A 17,553-nucleotide genomic window follows, 5' to 3' on the forward strand; every position below is an offset into this window, starting at 1 on the left:
CCTACTGGCAGCGACATTATTGCAGCGTCTTTCAGGCGGAAATTATAGCTGTGAGTAAAGCAACAGAAATTCTGGGGGAAACATCCTTAAGCTGCAGGCGCGTCAATATATTGTTACGAATATTAGCAACACTAAGAAATACTATCATCTCTAAGCCGATACTAAGCAGTCACTTGTATGTACATAAACAAATCAATCATTATGTATACACTTATGTCCATACAAGCAGCGGTGAGATACTCGCAAAAGTATGCAATCATCAGCGAAGTAGTTCTCACATATACACACGCATATGGCTATGCGAGAGAATATAAACTACATATGCACGTTTATAACCACTCGCATAGCCATATGCGCGTGTATATATGAGTAATACTTCCAACGATGATTGCATACTTTTGTGAGTATCTCAGATATATTTATATTTATATTTATTCAATAATGTCTATGAAAGAACATTTCTTACAGACTAATAACAATGGTGTAGGCTACAAAATAAAACATACCTACTTAAAATAAGAGAGTAAAATATTCAAAAAAGCTTGTTTTCCCATGGAAAAATCAAGGGAAATACTCTGAGATAGAATATTAAATTCGCGCATAGATCTTGCAAGAGGAGCATTACCGGCAAATTTAGTTTTGACTTTTTTCTAGTAAAAAGGATAGGTGACGCGAAGATTTCGCCTTGGAATGTTAAAAGTAATCCTTTCAAGAAGATAAAGACAATCTATGGTACCATGAATAACATTAAACATGAAAGTCAAAGATAAGATTGACCTACGGGTTTCGAGAGATTGTAGGTCAAGTAGCATAATACGGGATGCATAGGGTGGAATGGGAGTATCAAATATGAGGGACCGTAAAGCGAAATTAATGAACACCTTTTGTATACGTTCTATTCTTTTTATTGATACCTGGTTATACGGCCTCCGGACAAAAACTGCATATTCAAGGTGTGAGTGAACAAAAGTTATATACAACATTTTAAGAGTATAAAGGTCTGAGAACTTGGTGCAGTTCCGACGAATAAAGCCTAGAACAGAGTAGGCCTTCGCAAGGATGAAATCAAATTGTTTGTTAAAAGATAGTTTCGGGTCAAAAAAAATTCCTAGGTCCTTTACTTCGACAACATTCTGAAGGACAGTATTAGAAATGTGGTAGGACGTACTTCGAAAATGCAAAATTTTAGCAAATGTCATTTTAAAACATTTCTTTATGTTTAAAGAGAGACGAGAACGAAGACAACATGAATGAACAGCGTTGATATCGCATTGAAGCTTTGCTTCATCCGAGGCATCTTGGACTTTGGCGAATATTTTGAGATCATCGGCATAAAGTAAAAAATTTGCGAAGGAAAAGCAGCTACTAATGTCATTGATGAACAGAACAAATAGTAGGGCGCCTAAGACGCTCCCTTGCGGTACCCCAGAAGAGGCAATGAAAGGTTGTGAGAACACACCATCAATGGTAACAACACAACGTCTATCAGTAAGATACGATTTTATCCACTCCAAAAAGCAGGAATGGAAGCCCATAAATGCTAGTTTTTTAAATAGTACTATATGAGAAACTTTATCAAAAGCTTTTGAAAAGTCTGTATATACACAGTCAACCTGGAATCCAGCCGAAAAGGCAGTATTGCAGTAGTCGGTGAACACAGCTAAGTTCGAGGCTGTGGACCGCCCTGGTACAAAGCCATGTTGATAATGGCAAGTAAGCGACTTGGTTGCAAAGAAAAATTTGTCTTTTACGATGCACTCAAAAAGTTTTGAAACGGAAGAGAGCTTCGAGATGGGTCTATAGTTCCGAACATCATTCTTTTTACCAGATTTCAAAATCGAAACTGTGTGTGCTACTATTAATGAAAGTACCTGATGAAAGAGATAAATTAAACATTATTTTAAGAGGTTCGACGAGAGCTGGGCATTTCTTTAGCAAAATCGCCTATAGGCTATCAACGTCGGTCTCAGACGAGGGCTTCAGTGAAGCCAGACCCATCTCTATGTCCTCAACAGACAATACAAGAGAACCAAAATTTAGGTAAGAGCTAAAGTTCGAAGAAAAGTTTGCAGAAGAGGAATTCTCATCAGTAGAAAAATTTGACTTAAAAAAATCAGCAAACAGATTAGCTACCTCATTGGGCCCTTCTGACTGACGTGGGAATAAAAGAACGAGACCGTTTGGATTTGATAAAGGTCCAGAAATAGTTCGGATTACTTTTAATGCAGCGCTCAGCACAGCGAATGTAATTCTTGTATAGAAACTTATCTAACCGGTTATATTTGCCAGCAAAGTACTTATATTTAATATAGAAATAAATATTCCTTGTTGTCTGAAATTTTTTGTGAAACTTATTTCTCAGATTTTTAAGCTTTTTTAAATCTTTAGTGTACCACGGAATTTTATGTGGCCGTTTCTTTTTAACTCCTATATTTTCTAAACAAAAGTCATGCAAAAAATTTTTAAAATTAGAAAAGCAATTATTAATATTTGAATATGAAAAAAGAGCAGTCCAATTGACTTCTTGTAATAAATTATTTAAAACAGTAAAATCACACTTATTATATTGGAAAGCGATCACATCACTAGTATTTTGACTAGTAGAAATGTATTCATAACAATCAATACTTAAATTTAAAGGTACGTGATGCTTGTCACATTGACTTATAGGCGGCAAGCATTCCGAAATATTGTAATTAATATTATCGCTGACAAAAATGAGATCTAAGATTTTGTTTAGTTTGTTAAAAAACAGATTGATTTGCTTAAGATTAAGACTTAGCATACAATCAATAAAGTATGTCTCGTGAGAGGCAGTTACATTGGATGGCGAAAGAAATGAAAGACAGGAACTTTCAGACCAGTGGACATTTCTTAAATTGAAGTCTCCTAAAATGCACAAATAATCATCCATTACATTGTTTTCTGCCAGAGATATAATGTTATATGCATGCATTTTGTAAAGTTCATGATTATAATTCGGAGGGATGTAAGAGGCCACAATATAGAAGGATCTGGAAGAGTCTTTCAGACAGACACATACCTGATCAAGTAGAGAGTCGTCGTTATTAAGCATAATTAAATAACTGCGATACTTTCGTTCAACAGCGATAAGAACGCCTCCGCCCCTGCGAGAGCCAGTTTTGGAAGGATCTCTGTCCTTGCGAAAGACATCATATATGTTGACGTCGAAAAATTCGGCATCAAAAAAGTCTAAATTTAGCCAAGTTTCGACTATAACAAAAATATCAAAGTCCATTTGCGCACTAAACGAGTTAACAATATCCGCTTTCGTTCTCAAATCGGATGCGTTCTGAAAATAAATTTTAAGATTAGAAGTGATAGTGGATGACGTAGGCAAATTATTTCCGATGTAAGACTCCATTAGGTTGTTGGTGCTGTCACTCCACGTTTCTGGAAAAAAGGTTTGATTTTAACATTTCTAGGCCACGCTGATGCATTATGGACCTTGTCGCTGTATTTTGCAGGTAGACCAAGTTTAAAATTAAACCACTTTCGAGATGAGTTATCGCCAGTTTTCTTAACCTACTTGAAACACAGGGGCTGCGATTCCAATGCATGTTAATTTGTAGTTTATAGTCTCTCGCATAGCCATATGCGTGTGTATATGTGAGAACTACTTCGCTGATGATTGCAGACTTTTGTGAGTATCTCTCCGCTGCTTGTATGTTTATTGACCGGCCAGTTTAACCTGACCTAGCCTCGCTTCCATTAACAGCGAAAACAACTTTAGCTTAGAAATCAGACGAAGTATACCTCTTGCCAACAAGTGCTACGTTGGACTGTGTAAGCAATTTAAAAGTAAAGACCCCGTGGAAGAGAGTCAGCTCGGCCTTCATATTATACCGCCAATTAGAGATAATTAATTAGATCTTTTTGGATTGTTTTCGCGATAACTTGGATTCCCGATTATATTTGTGATCCTTAGGTATACGGCTAGCTCTATCTCAAAAATATACCGAAGAGATACAAAAACGTTGTTCAAGTGTCCCCGGAGTCAATCTCGAAAAGGCTCCGAAATGAATCAGAAGTTATATTATATTATATTATTTTACGTTTTTTTATGTTATGTTAAGCTATCTTTTGTTATGTTATGTTCTGTTAGGTTATGTTATGTAATGTTACACTATGTTATGTGATGTCAAGTTTAGTTATGATATGTTTCACTATGTTATGTTATTTTATGTTATGTTCCTTTTTTATTTTATGTTATGTTGTGTTTTTTTATTTTATTTTATGTTATGTTTTGTTATGTTATATTATCCTGTTATTTTATGTTATCCTGTTAGGTTATGCTATGCTGTGTTATGTTATGCTATTTTGTGTTATGTAATATGATTTTGAAAATATGGTGACACAAATAGTTTCGTCTTTGACCCGAAACAAAACCTAAAATTATTCCAAAGCTTTAAAACCATTCCGGAAGGCACTGCGTTTGTTTCAGCAATCATTCCGAGCTGAACCTACTTTAGGGCCACCACTAGAGTACCTGTGTTAGTAATCGTACAATGCTACGATACCACAATACCAACATGCCAAATTGTCCAATGCAGTATTTACTCGCTGCATCGGCACCGTAACTTTTTTAGACACTTCTGCAGGTTTCCAAGTCGTACATACATATATATATATGAATAATTATCAATGGTTATATGTCACAAATCAACGGAAAGCAGAAAACAAACAACATGCCAACACTTATTTATCCCAACCCTAGTTAAGTGGTAATTCATGCTCGGCCTCAAGAGCTGCGTGTTGGCTAGCAGAAAACTCGTTGTCTTGCACAGCTGCTTGTTGTTGCAACTTTTTTCTAATAAACTATTACGTACCACTTTTGTTTTGTTTTTTTTTTTTTGTTTGTAATTCTATATCATCATCATCACCATCACCTCTCCATCATTGTCATCAACAATTGCAGCTGTAGATGCAAGCAAGCAACTCCAACAACTTTGTCGTTGTCATCTTTGAGTGTTGCATATTTATTGTTGCATACGTAAAATAACTGTTACGAGTGTGCTTATGCCACGAAATACTCGAAGTGCTCTTACGTACTACGCACAGACCTACTCTTGTATGCAAACATTTTCTTGTCTACGTTTTGTTTTGTTTTTTTTTTTTGCGTAAAAGTATGATGGCGTTTCTTAATGACATCTGTCAATATGAAATTTCAATTATTGCAAAATTGTTCAATTTAAAATGGAAATAAATTTTCATGTTGTCTGTGAAACTGTGAGCTGTCCTACATTGCAATTGAGCTGATATGATGAGAGGGGATAGTAAATTCTAATTGTTAAAATGTATATTTTCCGGCAACTCAGCATACAGAATTTAGTAGCCACGTGATCTTTCAAAGACTTCGTTGGAAAAGTTTTGATCAGTTTAGTTATAATCATGCATGTCTAAATTATCTTCCTAATTGCCTTTCCGAAGGTCACTATATGTATTTGGATATTCGTCTAAATAAACTGATTGAAAATAAATAAACACAGGACGCGATAACCTCCGAAGAGATTTTACGTCGAGCTTTACTTCCAATTAGGTTCGTGCTCCTTTTTTACTTTTACCCACATATTGTTGGGACGGGACGTGCATGTTTTACGCCGAACGGCAGCTGAAAAGCAGGTGAGTTTTCACTAAGATGCTTTTCATGGCAGAAAAACACTCGGAGCGCTTGTCAACCACTGCCGAGGGGCGACCCCATTTAGAAAACCTTTTTTTTATGTTCCTATGTCCGGGGATCGAGCTCAGAATCTTCTGTGTTTTAGGCGAAGTACGCTACCACACACCACGGTGGCCGCTTGATTAATATTTCATATTAACATCTGCCCCCCCCCAAAGCAGTATCAAATGCGCGGAAAAGTATGCAACATTCAGTACCATATGGTAACAAGGAATAACAGCCTAACTCCTTTACTTTTACATAGGACACAGTGGCTATTCCTTTTGATCATATGGCATCAAATGATGCATACTTTTCTGCGCACTCGATAATGTTTTAGATGTTTTTAGTAATGGAGTTTTAGCGTTAGCGGAAGCTGGAATTTGGGAACATGACCCGACATTACACTGAAAGAAATGGTGCTATTAAAATCAACAAATCGGTTCTGTTGTTCTTGACTTAACGAAGATTCGGTGAAATTGATCGTATTATGGTTAATTCGACCGAGCTCTTTTGTCAAACGAACACATTAGTTTAGTCATTTCAACGGAAGAGAAATTGTGGCTCTTAAGTTAACAAAATTCTGTAAAATTGACAGATTCCTGGTCAATCTAACTGATTTTTCTGTTAACACAACTGATATCACTGATCATTTCAACAGCGATCAACAGTCAATACATGAGCAAATTTCAAAGAGAATTTCACGCTCACTGCTCTCTCTTCTTTGTACTTATGATGATGGTGCCACTTGTTTAAAAAAAAGATACCAAAATAAGAAAACCACCAAATCCAAAAAACACACAAAATGGGAAAACAACAAAAAACTAGGCTTGTATGGTCAGATATTTAAAAAGTGCAAGATTAAGCTTCACTTATAAACCCGACATTTCGCCAAATTCTTTGGCATCCTCAGGGGGCGGACATCTTTATTTAAAAACAATAATAATAAAAAAAATTATTGTTATTTTTTTAAATAAAGATGTCCGCTCCCTGAGGATGCCAAGGAGTTTGGCGAAACGTCGGCTTTATAAGTGAAGTTTAATCTTGCACTTTTTAAAAATCTGACTATACAAGCCTATAATAATTTTGAATTTAATAAAATCAAATTGGTCAGCAAAAATCGCTCACACAAAAAACTAGATTTTAGTTATCAATACAAAATGAAAAAACCCTTTTTTGAATTTACTGTGCAAAAAATTATGAGATACCGAGACACCTATTTATCGGGTACAATTTTGCAACTTCTCGTCCAGGATTTTTCCAAAGTTAGTAACATTTGGTCAAGTTTTTATGAATTTTCACTCACCCGAACGAATCTAATAAGATAATAAAAAACATTCTTTTTTAATGTTGATGTTTCCGACAACATAAAAGTTTGAGTTCTTTTGGAATCGTTTCAACTTAAAGTATTACGAAAATTAAACTTGCCAAATTACATGTAAAGTTACTCCAGTGGTGAATTACCTTCTAGCGATTTGATTCTTTACTTTTCTATAACTTACAAGTTCTCTTTTTAAAATGTTACGTCAAACATTTATACTACAAGTTTTGTTCGAAACAATCAAGTGTGGCAACTACATGCGAGAAAAGAAATTGAGAATGTGCTGAGCTGCAACTGAAAGAATTGAGAATCAGTTTTGTGCCTACTATTTTCATTTCTATTTGCAAAGCGAAGTTCAAAACTATAAATTAAATAAATTATAAAATATAAAATTTGGTGAAAGTGCGTTTAATAAAACAAAATAATAAAGTGTATTTAATGTGTGCCAGCATATTTGATGCAAGCCCAGTTGAGGTTCGGTTAGTAAGTGCCACCGTGGTGTGATGGTAGCGTGGTCCGCCTGCCACACCCTATGCCCTGGGTTCGTACCCCGGGCAAAGCAATATTATATATAACATATATTTTAGAAATAAGGTTTTTCAATTAGAAGACAATTTTTCTAAGCGGGGTCGCCCCTCGGCAGTGTTGGGCAAGCGCTCCGAGTGTATTTCTGCCATGAAAAGCTCTCAGTGAAAATTCATATGCCTTGCAGATGCCGTTCGGAGTCGGCATAAAACATGTAGGTCCCGTCCGTCCTATTTGTAGGGAAAATCAAGAGGAGCACGACGCAAATTGGAAGAGAAGCTCGGCCTTACATATCTTCGGAGGTTATCGCGCCTTACATTTATTTATTTATTTATGTATATGCCAACATAAGTACTTTCGTACAAAGCTGTCGCAACAACTTGTTTTGTTCATTTGACTACTAAAACGGTCAATTACGAATCAACGATTTGTGCGCAGTTGATTCAACATCTTGTTGCGATGGATAAAAATTAACAGAAATTTCGGTTGAATTGATCCGTATTTCGGTTGATTTTACCAGTCTTTTTCTTTCAGTGTAAGTGCTATAACTCAGTTTTTTCAGCACGAGAGGTAAAAATGCTAAGTAAATAATTAGCGACATTTTGCATCAACAGGTTGCACCTATGATAGTTTGGGGTCAGATTGTTCCATCGCGGTTTAGGCCTGCTCCAGAATTATATTCGACTGTTGCATGTCTAAAACCTGAGTGTTGAAAATACCAAGCGCTGTTTGTCCAAACAAAGCCAAACGTCGGCTGTAAACAAAAGAAAATTATCACATTTTTGAATACGTACCGACTAACTTGAGTGACTATAGCACAAAAAACAAGAACAAGATTAGAATAACATGTCAACGCTCATAAAGAATTCCAAACACAAAGCATATTGCTTACTTCCTGAAATGCTTAACATTCTGCATCTTTAGCTCCTCTCGCCTCAAAGGCGGCGGCTGCTTCAATTGTTCACATTTCTATATTTGTCAGTTAAAAGAGCAATTTATGACAACAACATGCGTTCGAGATGAAAAGCTAATTTTTTTCAACTCACGCTAACCTTACTGAGCTAAATTTTCAACTTTCTTCTTGTTCTGCAAATTCCTGCAGCTTAACACAGCGTGTACACAATTGAATTAGAAATGACAATAAGCAAAGCAAATAGTCTGCCTCTTAGAATAGTTGTCTAGATCTTTAGCACTACAATAAGCAAAGTTTTAGTCATAGTTGTTTTTGTGCACATATAGCTGCGGGGTACCTTATATGTTGATATGTATGTATATGTGCAAGTGGCACTAAGCATAGTGGACACACTTCATGTTGCATGTTGCAAGTTGCCTGGTGCATGCCTTAAGGCTTTAGTTTAGTAAATTTTCTGTTTATTGACAACAAACTCACAAAATGCTGCTAGCAATGACAACACAGTTCGTAAGCAATTTATGACACTGCAAAAAACAACAATTTTTGCAAACATTGTATTCTTTATTGTTACGCTACTGCTGACGCAGCGTCTGTTGGTTTCAATTGTTTTAACCGTAATCGTCAATAGCATTTCCATCCACTTCAATCTTTGAATTCGGCAATCTTGTATTGGAGCATTGCGTAAACGATTGACTTTGATGTTTCTTTTTATGCTTTTTATACCTTTCATGAAAATGAAATGGTATACTAATTTTGCGACGAATCTCAAAATTGTTAGTCCTTACAGGAAAAGAGATAGACTCACCGATAAGTATACCGAAATGATAAGAAGAGCTGAGTTGATTTAGCCATGTCCGTCTGTCTGTTTGTATGCAAACTAGTTCCTCAATTTTTGAGATATCTTGATAAAATTTGGTGAGCGGGTATATTTAAGTGTCCGATTAGATATTTGTAGGAACAGGTCTGCATATATCCCCCATACAACCGATTTTTCGGAAAAGAGAATTTTTGTCATATCTTCCTCAATTTATCAGATTGAAGCTTCAAACTTCACCATATGCTTTCGTATATTGCACATATTGTTGTCTGAAAAACTGGATGAGATCGGTCATATATATAGAATATATCCCGCACAACCGATTGTTCAGATAAGAAACTTTTCGTAATTTCTACCCCATTTTAACAGCTAGAAGCTTAAAATTTCACTAAATTCTTACATATATAGCATATATTGTTGTCTGATAAAATCACAGAGATCGGTTGTATATATGGTATGTATCCCATACAACCAATTGTTCAGATAAGAAACTTTTCGTAATTTCTACCCCATTTTAACAGCTAGAAGCTTAAAATTTCACCAAATTCTTACATATATAGCATATATTGTTGTCTGGTAAAATCACAGAGATCGGTCGTATATATGGTATGTATCCCATGCAACCAATTGTTCAGATAAGAAACTTTTCGTAATTTCTACCCCATTTTAACAGCTAGAAGCTTGAAACTTCACTAAATGCTTACATATATAGTATATATTGTTGTCTGAAAAAATCACAGAGATCGGTCGTATATATGGTATGTATCCCATACAACCGATTGTTCAGATAAGAAACTTTTCGTAATTTCTACCCCATTTTAACAGCTAGAAGCTTAAAATTTCACTAAATTCTTACATATGTAGCATATATTGTTGTCTGATAAAATAACAGAGATCGGTTGTATATATGGTATGTATCCCATGCAACCAATTGTTCAGATAAGAAACTTTTCGTAATTTCTACCCCATTTTAACAGCTAGAAGCTTAAAATTTCACTAAATTCTTACATATATAGCATATATTGTTGTCTGAAAAAATCACAGAGATCGGTCGTATATATGGCATGTATCCCATACAACCGATTGTTCAGATAAGAAACTTTTCGTAATTTCTACCCCATTTTAACAGCTAGAAGCTTAAAATTTCACTAAATTCTTACATATATAGCATATATTGTTGTCTGATAAAATCACAGAGATCGGTCGTATATATGGTATGTATCCCATACAACCGATTGTTCAGAAAAGAAACTTTTCGTAATTTCTACCCCATTTTAACAGCTAGAAGCTTAAAATTTCACTAAATTCTTACATATATAGCGTATATTGTTGTCTGATAAAATCACAGAGATCGGTTATATATATGGTATTTATCCCATTCAACCGATTGTTCAGATAAGAAACTTGTCTTAATTTCTACCCCATTTTAACAGCTAGAAGCTTAAAATTTCACTAAATTCTTACATATATAGCATATATTGTTGTCTGATAAAATCACAGAGATCGGTTGTATATATGGTATGTATCCCATACAACCGATTGTTCAGATAAGAAACTTGTCTTAATTTCTACCCCATTTTAACAGCTAGAAGCTTAAAATTTCACTAAATTCTTACATATATAGCATATATTGTTGTCTGATAAAATCACAGAGATCGGTCGTATATATGGTATGTATCCCATACAACCGATTGTTCAGATAAGAAACTTTTCGTAATTTCTACCCCATTTTAACAGCTAGAAGCTTAAAATTTCACTAAATTCTTACATATATAGCATATATTGTTGTCTGATAAAATCACAGAGATCGGTCGTATATATGGTATGTATCCCATACAACCGATTGTTCAGATAAGAAACTTTTCGTAATTTCTACCCCATTTTAACAGCTAGAAGCTTAAAATTTCACTAAATTCTTACATATATAGCATATATTTTTGTCTGAAAAAATCACAGAGATCGGTCATATATATGGTATGTATCCCATACAACCGATTGTTCAGATAAGAAACTTTTCGTAATTTCTACCCCATTTTAACAGCTAGAAGCTTAAAACTTCACTAAATGCTTACATATATAGTATATATTGTTGTCTGAAAAAATCACAGAGATCGGGCGTATATATGGTATGTATCCCATACAACCGATTGTTCAGATAAGAAACTTTTCGTAATTTCTACCCCATTTTAACAGCTAGAAGCTTAAAATTTCACTAAATTCTTACATATATAGCATATATTGTTGTCTGAAAAAATCACAGAGATCGGTCGTATATATGGTATGTATCCCATACAAGCGATTGTTCAGATAAGAAACTTTTCGTAATTTCTACCCCATTTTAACAGCTAGAAGCTTAAAATTTCACTAAATTCTTACATATATAGCATATATTGTTGTCTGAAAAAATCACAGAGATCGGTCGTATATATGGTATGTATCCCATACAAGCGATTGTTCAGATAAGAAACTTTTCGTAATTTCTACCCCATTTTAACAGCTAGAAGCTTAAAATTTCACTAAATTCTTACATATATAGCATATATTGTTGTCTGAAAAAATCACAGAGATCGGTCGTATATATGGTATGTATCCCATACAACCGATTGTTCAGATAAGAAACTTTTCGTAATTTCTACCCCATTTTAACAGATAGAAGCTTAAAATTTCACTAAATTCTTACCTATATAGCATATATTGTTGTCTGCAAAAATCACAGAGATCCGTCGTATATATGGTATGTATCCCATACAACCGATTGTTCAGATAAGAAACTTTTCGTAATTTCTACCCCATTTTAACAGCTAGAAGCTTAAAATTTCACTAAATTCTTACATATATAGCATATACTGTTGTCTGAAAAAATCACAGAGATCGGTCATATATATGGTATGTATCCCATACAGATTAGAAACTTTTCGTAATTTCTACCCCATGTTAACAGCTAGAAGCTTAAAACTTCACTAAATGCTTACATATATAGTATATATTGTTGTCTGAAAAAATCACAGAGATCGGTCGTATATATGGTATGTATCCCATACAGCCGTTTGTTCAGATAAGAAACTTTTCGTAATTTCTACCCCATTTTAACAGCTAGAAGCTTAAAATTTCACTAAATGCTTACATATATAGCATATATTGATGTCTGAAAAAATCACAGAGATCGGTCATATATATGGTATGTATCCCATACAACCGATTGTTCAGATAAGAAACTTTTCGTAATTTCTACCCCATTTTAACAGCTAGAAGCTTAAAATTTCACTAAATTCTTACATATATAGCATATATTGTTGTCTGAAAAAATCACAGAGATCGGTCGTATATATGGTATGTATCCCATACAAGCGATTGTTCAGATAAGAAACTTTTCGTAATTTCTACCCCATTTTAACAGCTAGAAGCTTAAAATTTCACTAAATTCTTACATATATAGCATATATTGTTGTCTGAAAAAATCACAGAGATCGGTCGTATATATGGTATGTATCCCATACAAGCGATTGTTCAGATAAGAAACTTTTCGTAATTTCTACCCCATTTTAACAGCTAGAAGCTTAAAATTTCACTAAATTCTTACATATATAGCATATATTGTTGTCTGAAAAAATCACAGAGATCGGTCGTATATATGGTATGTATCCCATACAAGCGATTGTTCAGATAAGAAACTTTTCGTAATTTCTACCCCATTTTAACAGCTAGAAGCTTAAAATTTCACTAAATTCTTACATATATAGCATATATTGTTGTCTGAAAAAATCACAGAGATCGGTCGTATATATGGTATGTATCCCATACAACCGATTGTTCAGATAAGAAACTTTTCGTAATTTCTACCCCATTTTAACAGATAGAAGCTTAAAATTTCACTAAATTCTTACCTATATAGCATATATTGTTGTCTGCAAAAATCACAGAGATCGGTCGTATATATGGTATGTATCCCATACAACCGATTGTTCAGATAAGAAACTTTTCGTAATTTCTACCCCATTTTAACAGCTAGAAGCTTAAAATTTCACTAAATTCTTACATATATAGCATATACTGTTGTCTGAAAAAATCACAGAGATCGGTCATATATATGGTATGTATCCCATACAGATAAGAAACTTTTCGTAATTTCTACCCCATGTTAACAGCTAGAAGCTTAAAACTTCACTAAATGCTTACATATATAGTATATATTGTTGTCTGAAAAAATCACAGAGATCGGTCGTATATATGGTATGTATCCCATACAGCCGTTTGTTCAAATAAGAAACTTTTCGTAATTTCTACCCCATTTTAACAGCTAGAAGCTTAAAATTTCACTAAATGCTTACATATATAGCATACATTGTTGTTTGAAAAAATCATAGAGATCGGTCGTATATATGTTATGTATCCCATACAACCAATTGTTCAGATAAGAAACTTTTCGCAATTTCTACATCATATTAACAACTAGAAGCTACAAATTTCGCCTAATGCTTACGAATATAGCATATATTGTCTGAAAAATCATAGAGATCGGTGGTATATGTGTATAGTATATACATTAGGCCGGGTCGATTTGTGGGGAGGCAAAAAAATCGTCCATTGCTCTGTGAAAATCATATTCTAGGGATCAAGATAAAAAACTTTGCCGAAAGAACCATACCTCTAAAACGAATTCTGGTGTCCCCCAATTTGGGTCGAACTTTTGGGTAGGGGCAAATTTTGAAAAATCCCACTTTGACCCATTTAGAGTGCTCCAATCGAGTCCAAATGTATGACCGACCCCCACTAACTTTGGAGACCCGACCCACCGATGCCAGTGGCACACCCCCTGAACCCCCCTGGGGGTTCCCCATACAACATTTCAAAAAATCGCCGGTTTTGCACTTTACATGAAAAAATCAGCACAAACATATCCATACCAACTGAAAAGAGGTGCACCACTGCGTATACGTAACATTTTATTATTACGTATAAACAAATAAAAAAATTTGCAATAAAATAATTTGAAATGTTTGAATGGTGAACCCCCAGGGGGGTTCCAGGGGGTGTGCTACTATGGTATGGTTCCTTCGGCAAAGTTTCTTATTTTGATCCCTAGAATACGATTTTCACAGAGCAATGAGCGATTTTTAAATCGACCCGCCCTAATATACATATACCCATATAAACTGTCATTTCTGCCCCCTTTTTAACGACTAAAAGCTTCAAATTTCATCAAATACTTACGCTTACGTCATATATTGTTGAACTAAGTGATTCGTAGCATAAGTTTTACATGCATACCAAAAAAACGTGAAAATTTGCATACTCACACAAAGTACCTACCTATTTTTATACTCAGTTGAGCAGAGCTCACAGGAATCAAGATAGATATAGACTTCCATATATCAAAATAATCAGGATCAAAAAAAAATTTGATTGAGCCATGTCCGTCCGTCCGCCCGTTAACACGATAACTTGAGTAAATTTTGAGGTATCTTGATGAAATTTGGTATGTAGGTTCCTGAGCACTAATCTCAGATCGCTATTTAAAATGAACGATATCGGACTATAACCACGCCCACTTTTTCGATATCGAAAATTTCGAAAAACCGAAAAAGTGCGATAATTCATTACCAAAGACAGATAAAGCGACGAAACTTTGTAGGTGAGTTGAATTTATGACTCAGAATAGAAAATTAGTAAAATTTTGGATAATGGGCGTGGCAACGCCCACTTTTAAAAGAAGGTAATCTAAAATTTTTGCAAGCTGTAATTTGTCAGTCGTTGAAGATATCATGATGAAATTTGGCAGGAACGTTACTCCTATTACTATATGTATGCTTAATAAAAATTAACAATATCGGAGAACGACCACGACCACTTTTAAAAAAAAATTTTTTTAAAGTCAAATTTTAACAAAAAATGTAATATCTTTACAGTATATAAGTCAATTATGTCAACATTCAACTCCAGTAATGATATGGTGCAATAAAATACAAAAATAAAAGAAAATTTCAAAATGGGCGTGGCTACGCCCTTTTTCATTTAATTTGTCTAGGATACTTTTAATGCCATAAGTCGAACAAAAATTTACAAATCCTTGTGAAATTTGGTAGGGGCTAAGACTCTAGGACGATAACTGTTTTCTGTAAAAAGGGGCGAAATCGGTTGAAGCCACGCCCATTTTTTACACACAGTCGACCGTCTGTCCTTCCGCTCGGCCCCTAATACGATAACTTGAGCAAAAATCGATATATCTTTACTAAACTCAGTTCACGTTCTTATCTGAACTCACTTTGAATTGGTATAAAAAATGGCCGAAATCCGACGCCCACTTTTTCGATTTCGAAAATTACGAAAAATTAAAAAATACCATAATTCTATACCAAATACGAAAAACGGGATGCAACATGGTAATTGGATTGGTTTATTGACGCAAAATATAACTTTAGAAAAAAACTTTGTAAAATGTGTGTGACACCTACCATATTAAGTAGAAGAAAATGAAAAAGTTCTGCAAGACGAAATCAAAAGCCCTTGGAATCTTGGCAGGAATACTGTTCGTGGTATTACATATATACATAAATTAGTTCTACCGGACATGTGATGTTCTGAGTCAAACTGGCCCACATTTTGGTCAATATCTCGAAAACGCCTTCACATATGCAACTACCACCACTCCCTTTTAAAACCCTCATTAATACTTTTATTTGATACCCATATCGTACAAACACATTTTAGAGTCACCCTGGTCCACCTTTATGGCGTCCACCTATAGAACTAAGGCCCACGCCCTTTTAAAATACTCATTATCACCTTTCGTTTGATACCCATATTGTACAAATGCATTATAGAGTCAACCCTGGTCCACCTTTATAATGATATCTCGAAAAGGCGTCCACCTATAGAACTAAGTCCCGCTCCCTTTTAAAATAATCATTAACACCTTTCATTTGATACCCATATCGTACAAACAAATTCCAGAGTCACCCCTGGTCCACCTTTATGGCGATATCTCGAAAAGGCGTCCACCTATAGAAATAAGGTCCACTCCTTTTTAAAATACTCATTAATATCTTTCATTTGATACCCATATCGTACAAACAAATTCTAGAGTCACCCCTGGTCCACCTTTATGGCGAAATCTCGAAAAGGCGTCCAGCCATAAAACTAAGGTCTACGCCCTTTTAAAATACTCATTAACACCTTTCATTTGATACCCATATCGTACAAACAAATTCTAGAGTCACCCCTGGTCCACCTTTATGGCGAAATCTCGAAAAGGCGTCCAGCCATAAAACTAAGGTCTACGCCCTTTTAAAATACTCATTAATACCTTCCATTTGATACGAATGTTATACAAACAGATTCCAGGGTTAACCTAGGTTAATTTTCCTACATGGTGATTTTCCCTTATTTTGTCTCCATAGCTCTCAGCTGAGTATGTAATGTTCGGTTACACCCGAACTTAGCCTTCCTTACTCTTTTTATTTTATATTTATTTTAAAAATCGCTTAGGTATGTACATCTGTTCACTTTATATTTCTTATCTTATACAGACGATTTTTTTGATATTACGAATGGGATAAGATTATTGTTCAGCCCAATTCATGAAAGGTCTGAAGTCTTCGGCACAGCCGAAGACAGTCCCACCCTTACTTGTTTTTTTCTGCTTTTTTTAATTTTTTTGCACATGTTGCGCTCTTTATTGTTATTTCTATTGCATTGTCAAAGTGTTTTAGTTTCATGGGAATGATTCGTTGTTTTGCTGCATCGGCTTTATGAATTCCTCGTCGTAAGAGTGAATAGATTTTCATTACGGATGCATACTTCGATTACTTCTCAGTCGAGTGGAAAAGTAAAGAGTTCCAAATTGACAGATTTAAATTTATACAACAACATCTATATACATATATGAATATGTAGAATACGGTGGTCCTTATAAATCAAGTAAACGACTTAAACGAATCATTATAAATATAGATTTCCATATATCAAAACGCTCACGATGAAAAAAGGAATTGATTTAGCTATGACCGTTTGCCCGTCTGTCCGTTCGTCTATCTGTGCGCACAATCACTTAAAAAATAGTGAGACATCTTATTAAAATTTGGTAAATGGATCCCTTGTCACTCATCTCCCGTCGTTATTTAAATTGAGCGAAATAGCATGATAAACACTCCCACTTTTTACATATGTGACCCGGCCTATGAGAAGGTTTCTCGCAATTTCTTTTTTGAGTCATAACCCACTTTTTCATAGGCCGGGTCACATATATACCATTTTGGAAAACATAAAATCTTAGTAAATAATACGCTTGGAATGTTGAA

At 34.8% G+C, this 17,553-nt stretch overlaps 2 protein-coding genes across 16 annotated transcripts in view; one reads left to right on the plus strand and one right to left on the minus strand.

Annotated features, from left to right (window-relative positions):
* The window catches only part of LOC137233618 (venom dipeptidyl peptidase 4-like), a 411,237-nt gene that overhangs the window by 354,524 nt on the left and 39,160 nt on the right, over window positions 1–17,553 (minus strand). The window lies entirely within an intron of this gene.
* Window positions 1–17,553, plus strand: part of LOC137254507 (venom protease) — a 39,053-nt gene that overhangs the window by 6,444 nt on the left and 15,056 nt on the right. The window lies entirely within an intron of this gene.

Source organism: Eurosta solidaginis, chromosome 5, assembly GCF_040869045.1.
Source record: "Eurosta solidaginis isolate ZX-2024a chromosome 5, ASM4086904v1, whole genome shotgun sequence".
NCBI classification, from domain to species: domain Eukaryota; kingdom Metazoa; phylum Arthropoda; class Insecta; order Diptera; family Tephritidae; genus Eurosta; species Eurosta solidaginis.